The following is a 7265-nucleotide window of genomic DNA, read 5'->3' as shown; positions in this document are numbered from 1 at the left end:
CAGTTCCCTTTGCTTGTCTCCCTGCACAGTGTTTTAATAATAGTACTTCCAATAATTTCTAAACTTAAACACAATGCAAAGCTCGCTTATTCTTGACAAATAGAAAATCATTTTTACAAATAAAACCAAACAGAAAGTACATACTTATGTTTCTGTATGTTTATATTAACCTGGAAAAAATGTTAGGTGTCAAGAATATACCCCAGGTCATGAACATTGGTTATCTCAGAAAGGGGGATAATAAGAAAGGGCAGCAGAGGTAGAGTTTATATTATTAAGGTTTGCTTTATACATTTGTTATTGTTTCACTTGTCAGAGTAAATATATATATATATATATAATCAAAATAAAGAACATTTTTAAAGGAAAAAGTGGACTTCCACTTTTAGGAAAGTGGAGTAGATACACTTTTCCCTATTTCTCCTACAAAGTACAATTTAAAAGCCTAGACATTATGTATAAAACAAAAAGACTGAAAGGTGGAGAGAGAAGGCAGATCATCTACGGACAGTAGGATCCCATGGAACAACCTGGCATTGAGTTCCCTGGGTTTTCCTTCTGCATCTTACATCCTTGACATAGAATTCAGCCACCCAGAAAAGCCAGTGAGTACAGACACAAAAAGGGCCACCAAAAGCCTGCTTTCTCCAGCCAAAGGACCAGGAAAAGGGCAGCCTAGAAAGGCAGAAAACTTTTAGATAATAACTACTGTACTCCAGTCAAAGAAAACTGTGGCCCCACTCCAGCAAAGGTTGAATTGGGAGCCTGGACTTCCCCCCTCATCAGGCTGCAAGGAGGCAGTGTCAACAAAGGCCAAGTAGGAAGCTGAGACTTTTGTCCCAGCCAGGAAGTAACAAGCACCTCCTGCCATGGTGTCAAGTGAAACCATGTGGATGCCTGAAATTCCAACCTTTGTAGAAAGTAACAAGGCATTCCTCCTCCTTCCCGCTGAGGTAGTGTCGAAGAGTTGGTCACCACCAGTGGTGATGGCGTCCTCCCTCCCCAGTCAGTGTCAGTGGAGCAATAATAGGGAACTTCTCTGCCTCCCAGCCAGGCCGTTGTCCATGAGGCCTTGTGGGGAGCCAAACTCCCGCCCCTGCCTGGCACAACTTCTATCACCAAACTTTTTTAAACTGTGAGACTCAGAATAAGCACAGTAAGAAGTTATATGTTTGCTTGACTCTCTTAACTCAAAGCTCATTAAATCTAGTATCTTGGCTATTTGAAATATCTGTTTTCCTCTCTGTGCTAACTGATTTTTTAAAAAATTGCACAACACATGAATATATTCTAATTTGTTTTAAAAGTTCAAAATATATAGAAGTATGTAGAAGAAGAAGGCATTCATGGCCAACAGAGATACATATTTACAGGTCTACATATAGAAAAATAGCCAGTGAGAAAATTTAACATAAATGCAATCAGGTTTTATGGGTTGTTCTACTTCTTTTAAAAAACTTTTTAAAAACTTACCACAATATATCATGGAGACCTTGATATGCTAGTACATGATATTTGCATGTCAGTACAGTTTTTTTTCCTGCTGTCATGAATATATCACATGTTATATCATAATTCGATCATTCCCATAATGAACATCTTGTCTGTATTTTGGGGGCACATATACATCTATTTTTCTAGAGAAAATATCTAGAAATGGAATTTTTTTCATTGAAAATTATTCACATTTAAAATGATCTATACCTCTGCTTTGTCGTTAGTAAAGCCTATACAAATATATTCTCAGTGCGTGAATCTCATTTCCCCACATCTGGAGCCCCGCGTCTGAGGCTCGGAGCATTGCCACAACAGCTCCCACCTCTGCAGCAGCCCTCTCTAACAGTTTCCCCTACCAACCCAATCCTGTCTTCTTTCCATCTTTCAGGAAATTTTCAAAATGTCTAGTCCGTTAATGGCAGTCGTTCTTGTTTTCTAACATTACTTTATTATTTACTTAGAAAAAAGTATATCCTGTTAATTGCAAAGATTTGGAGAGGTAGGCATGTGTGCTTGGTCTGACATCTTGTTCTAATCCTTTAGCTCTGCGCAAAGGGAAGATGAGTGGTTTGGAATAGTCAAAAGAAAGAGACTTGCTAAGAATCTTTACATAGAAACTCTCTAGGAAATTTTCCTCTTTTGGAAATCTCTGACCCTGAAATCTGCCAGTGAGCTCTGTGAACCATCATCCGTAATGTTAGTTTTTCTGTTGGATGCCTCTAGCTGTGGGTCATGGGGCAGAGGACACAGATTTTTATATCATCCTAATGGATTAATGGCTCAACATCAAATCCTGGCAAGATATCAAGGACTCACATCAGAAACACATGAGGGAATGTTCTCTCTTGAAAATGAATATCTTTGGGCTTCTTTTTTTTAAAAATGTTGAATATATTTATCATATTCTTTTAATCTAAGAAACCAAAAGTAAGCCACATAGTGCTAAAATAAGAAAGAACGCCTCCAAAGAACACAGAATAATTTTGGAAGCAATGAAATCTACTTGAAAAGATTTGCTTGTTTTAAAGAACAGCTAAATGACCTCGTGTTCCCTATCAAATTCTCAAATCTGGACATACGCATTCTGTTTTCTATTTAAAGCTCTGTACGAGAGTCCAAGCAGATGCTTTGTGCAGCTGGTTTGTGCCTTGAGGTGCCTCTGCTCTGACAGAATTTCACCTGCTGGAATGGGCAGGAAGGTTTCTGGCCACAAACTTCACACTCAAGGCTGGATCTCAGCAACATTATGAAATAGAGATTTTTTTTTTGAGTCCCCGGCTTCCCAGTTTGGACAACCTTTCCCTTCTTCTTCATTGTTTTATTTTGTCTCCTAGCTATTAAAAACTTTCAGACTTTATTAGACTTAGGTTCAAATGACTGACAATAGCTTAGACTTTTACCTCTTCGAAAATATTTGCATTTGAACATAGGTGCTATAACTAGAATCCTGCTGTCAGCAAGCAGGTGAGGAGCAGGTGAAGCAGGACTGTGGGCACCAGGGCCCTCCAAGTACCCAGGTAGGTGAGGAGTAGCCGCCTCATCTTCTCACCAGGATTCTCATCCCGTGTGGTCAACAAGATAACATTTTGGGTGTCCTTGGTTCGGAGAAGCAAGAGTCAGCAGACTTTTGTGCAGTAACTGCTTCAATATGAGCCCGCCGGGCCCTCTGGGGGATGGAAGTGGTGGAAACAAGTGAGACTGGCTGCTCTCACGCCCTCTCCTTCAACCAAAGCAATTCTTTGTTTTTCCTTTTTTCCAGCGTAAAATTTTTGAAAAACGGGTTCTGTGGCCAAAATAAAGATAGAAAACAGTAGCAAAGGAAATAAAGCTCTCTGGAATAGAAAAGCTCTGAGCTCTAATTCCTGGTTCCTGGAGCTCAGGTGAGTTCAATATGCAGCGCTAATATGACTAAATCTCAGTGCCACATCTGGCCAAAGAAGGCTGTACCCTACAGCTGCCTCCCAGCTCTGGCTGCACATTTGGAAAGAGGGGACTTATCCATTTCATTCTTCAGGCAGAAAAGATATATACATGAGAGAGACATTTTCAGTGAGCATGGAAAACCAGACTGTTGCAAATGATATGTTCTATTTTAACTAACTCTCCAAGCCTCAGTTTCCTCATCTGTAAAATGGGAATGATGACAGACCTCACAGGGTTGTTGTGAGGCTTGAGTGAGTAATATACGCAAGGCTCTCTGCCCAGTGTTTGGCACATGATCAATGTAAGTGTCAGCCATTATTATTAACTGTATGCTGTTCTGTATCGTTCTCCAGCCCCTTTGTGTGGGATCCACGCATCTCCTAACTGGATAGGAAGTGTTTGGGTGGCATTATAGTTTTTATCCTATACTGTTAAACTCCCATCTCCCCACAATACCTAGTATAGTGTCTGGCATGTAATGAGTTCTTAACAAAAACTTGACAGTTGAGTCAAAAATATTGCAGCTGAGATCATGGACTCTTTTGTTCTTCTGCAATTCATGAAATTGTGTTGCCCCTGTTGCCTTCATTTCTGTTTGCTCTTTATGTATACAATGCTACATTTACTTCTAAGCACTTTTCGATTTTTTAAACAAAGAAGTTTCTGATCTTTTGGTCTATGTCCATAAAAATATAAAGAAAAAAAGGGATAAAAATCAAGTATTTTTGTGGGTTTTTTTTTTTCTAAATTTACTTTTGAGTTAACCTAAGAAGAGCTTATATTTCCCACTCTTAAACTATAGGATATTGGAAGGTTTTTTGGTTTCACTTTGCTTTATACTCTCCACTTATAAAAAGAAGAGAAAAACACATTCTTGAGTGCTGTGGAGACTGTCTTATTTTTATAAGATTAGACAGGTAAACATCAATAAAGATCAACTACATAAAATGTATTCAGTAATGAGGTCATGAAGAAGATTACATTCTGTTCCACAATTTGCAACAGTCTGGTGGGTTTAAGTTAAAAATAGATCTGATAAAAGAATAATTTTGTAACTGATGAGGTAGCAAAATTAACGATTTAATTAAATTTAAAAGTATGCATAATAAATCTTGCAGTTGATATTATATAACAAAAGAGTTTTAATATTTAACATATGCTTTAAAATAAATAGGAATAAAATGGTACAGTCACTCCAGAATACAGTTTGGTAGTTTCGTTAAAAGTAAACGTGCACTTACCATATGACCCAGCAATTGCAGTTCTGGTCATTTATCCCAGAGAAATGAACACTTATGTTTACACAAAAACTTGTATGTGAATATTCATAACAGCTTTATTCATATATCCATAATATCACCAAACTGGAAGTAACCCAAAAGTCCTTCAGTGAGTGAATGGTTAAACAAAGCGTGATATAGGCATATAGTGCAATAAAAAAGATGAACTATTGGTACATCCAAGGACAGGTATTATGCTGAGTAAAAAAGCCAATTTCAAAAGGTTACATGCAATATGATTCTATTTATTTAACATTCTTGAAATAAGAAAATTAGATTAGTGGTTGCCAGGGGTTAAGGGGCAGCATAGGGAACCTTGTGTTGATGAAGCAGTTCTGTGGTTATGCTCATCTGTGCATGGGATAAAATTCCATAGAACTATGTCCACACACACAAATAAGGACATGTGAAACTGGTGAGATCAGGGTAAGCTCTATGTATTCTACTAATGTTAATTTCCTAGTTTTTCATGGGAACTGTAGATATACGCATGATACAATTGGAGTAGACTGCGTGAAAGGTATTTGAGACCTCCCCGTATGTATGTACGTATGTATGTATATATATAGCAACTTCTTGTAAACCTATAATTATTTCAAAACAAAAATTTAGAACAAAAACAAAACTAATAAATCATGTTATTTCAACATAAAAATTTAGAATGAAAACATAAAAAGAGTAAATAGAAGTTCTACACAAAATACATACCCATTGCAGACATAGGTTTTTTCAATAGACATCTATAGAAAGGAAGCTCTATGGCATTACATGATGTAAGAGACTAAGCTTTGGGGTTCAGAACAATAACCCAACAAACTTTCTCTTTGACTTAGCTTATTAACACAGATAGAATAGATTTTATCATAAAAACTTTGTTCTCCAAATTAATAATTAAACTTTAACTTCAAAAATTTTTATTAATCTCTTAAAAATCTAAGAGTTTCCCAGCGTGAGCAGACATACTTATACATGTTTCTCTCTATATGCGTACTATACCACAAAATTTCTGTTATCCCAGAAATTCTTTATTCTCCACACAAATTCTTTTATTTTTTTTTATTTTTTAAAAAATTTTTTTTAGGTGAGGCAACCCTTGGTTGACCTCACAGATTGCAAGGAACTTCTCAGCTTGCAATCCCTTATTTTTTATTTTTTACGCCTACAGCATCTGGTTTTCCCAGGTAGTCTCTCATCTAAGTACTAACCAGGCCCAACCCTGCTTAGCTTCCAAGATCAGACGGGATTGGGCTTGTTCACGGTGGCATGGCCCTAGACTCCACACGAATTCTTTACTCTGTATTTCTTTCCCTTCCATTTGGTCCTTGCAATAATCACATTAAGTATATAAAGAAAAAATCTTAGGCTGTTAATACAACAATTCTTCTATGAACTGCCAAAACAATTCCACATACCCAGACACAAGTGTCCCCAGTAACACAAAAACCCCAGGTATCCTTCAAATATTGTACCAAAAGGACACAAAAAAGTGCAGTGATTGGACAACTCCCTCCAAAGCTCTGTGCTAATGCAAGCATTGTACTGTCTGGTTCATTCCATTACTGGGCAGTTGATTCTCTAACAATCCTATGAGGTAGTTATCTTATAAAGAAACCAGATAACTCATATAAATTTGTCAAGGAAGTCTATAGATGACGAAGCGTGGAGCTTGTCCTAGTTCAGCACACTCACAGTGGCTCTGGGCTCAGCTTCCAGAGCCACAATGAATGGGTGTGAACCTCTTAGCTCTATAATGTATGAGCTGTGCCATTTCATCTGGTGTGCCACAGTTTCTCATCTGTAAATTAAAGGAAATAATGACAATTAGGGTGTTTTTAGGATCAAATAAGTGAATACATGTGGGTCATTTAGATCAGGGATCATTGAGATATGTCCTGTGGGCTACATCCAGCCCATGGCCTGTTTTGGAAAATAAAGTTTCATTGGAACACAGCCACATTCATTTCTTATATACTACTATGGCTGCTTGCTCACTACAAAATTGAGTACTTGCCACAAGACCAGATGGCCCACAAGCTGAAAACATTTATTGTCTGGTCCTTTACAGAAGAAGTTTGCCAACACCTGGTTTCAGTGAATGCTTTATCAAAATCTGAGTGCTTGATAAGTGTTCACCATTGTCATTGTTAAAGTTTACACTGAAGTCTTGGAAAAGAGACTGGCCCCATCCACCGAGGGCCTGGTACAGTTCATACTTCAAATAGTTTATCCTTCAATCATAATTCTGAAGTCTCTCACTTAGAAAATCTATACAATTGGCTATGTTTTAGGCCTGGGTCATTAGGGCAAGTAACCTGGTAGAACAGGTTTCTATTTTCGGAGAAAACTACAGAGTCACTTTAATGAATCAAATATAGCCGACCTATCAAAAAAAATATTGTTTTTTGGCATAGTTGTAGCATGGCTTTTCCAGGTTAGACAAACAAATGCATTTGCTAGGAAAGTATGAGACAATGGATTGATTTTCTCCTTAATCATTATGGTCATGTTCTCTGGGGGTAGGAAAGGTTATTACCTAAAAGGTCCTGCTATTTCTGGAGGTCATAG

At 37.6% G+C, this 7265-nt stretch overlaps 1 pseudogene; it reads right to left on the bottom strand.

Annotated features, from left to right (window-relative positions):
- Window positions 1–5856: 5856 nt before the first annotated feature.
- Window positions 5857–5975, bottom strand: LOC112480783 (annotated as a pseudogene).
- Between the last annotated feature and the right edge of the window lie 1290 nt (window positions 5976–7265).

This window comes from Pteropus alecto, unplaced genomic scaffold, assembly GCF_000325575.1.
Source record: "Pteropus alecto unplaced genomic scaffold, ASM32557v1 scaffold20, whole genome shotgun sequence".
NCBI lineage: Eukaryota > Metazoa > Chordata > Mammalia > Chiroptera > Pteropodidae > Pteropus > Pteropus alecto.
This window is presented reverse-complemented; position numbering and strand designations above follow the sequence as displayed.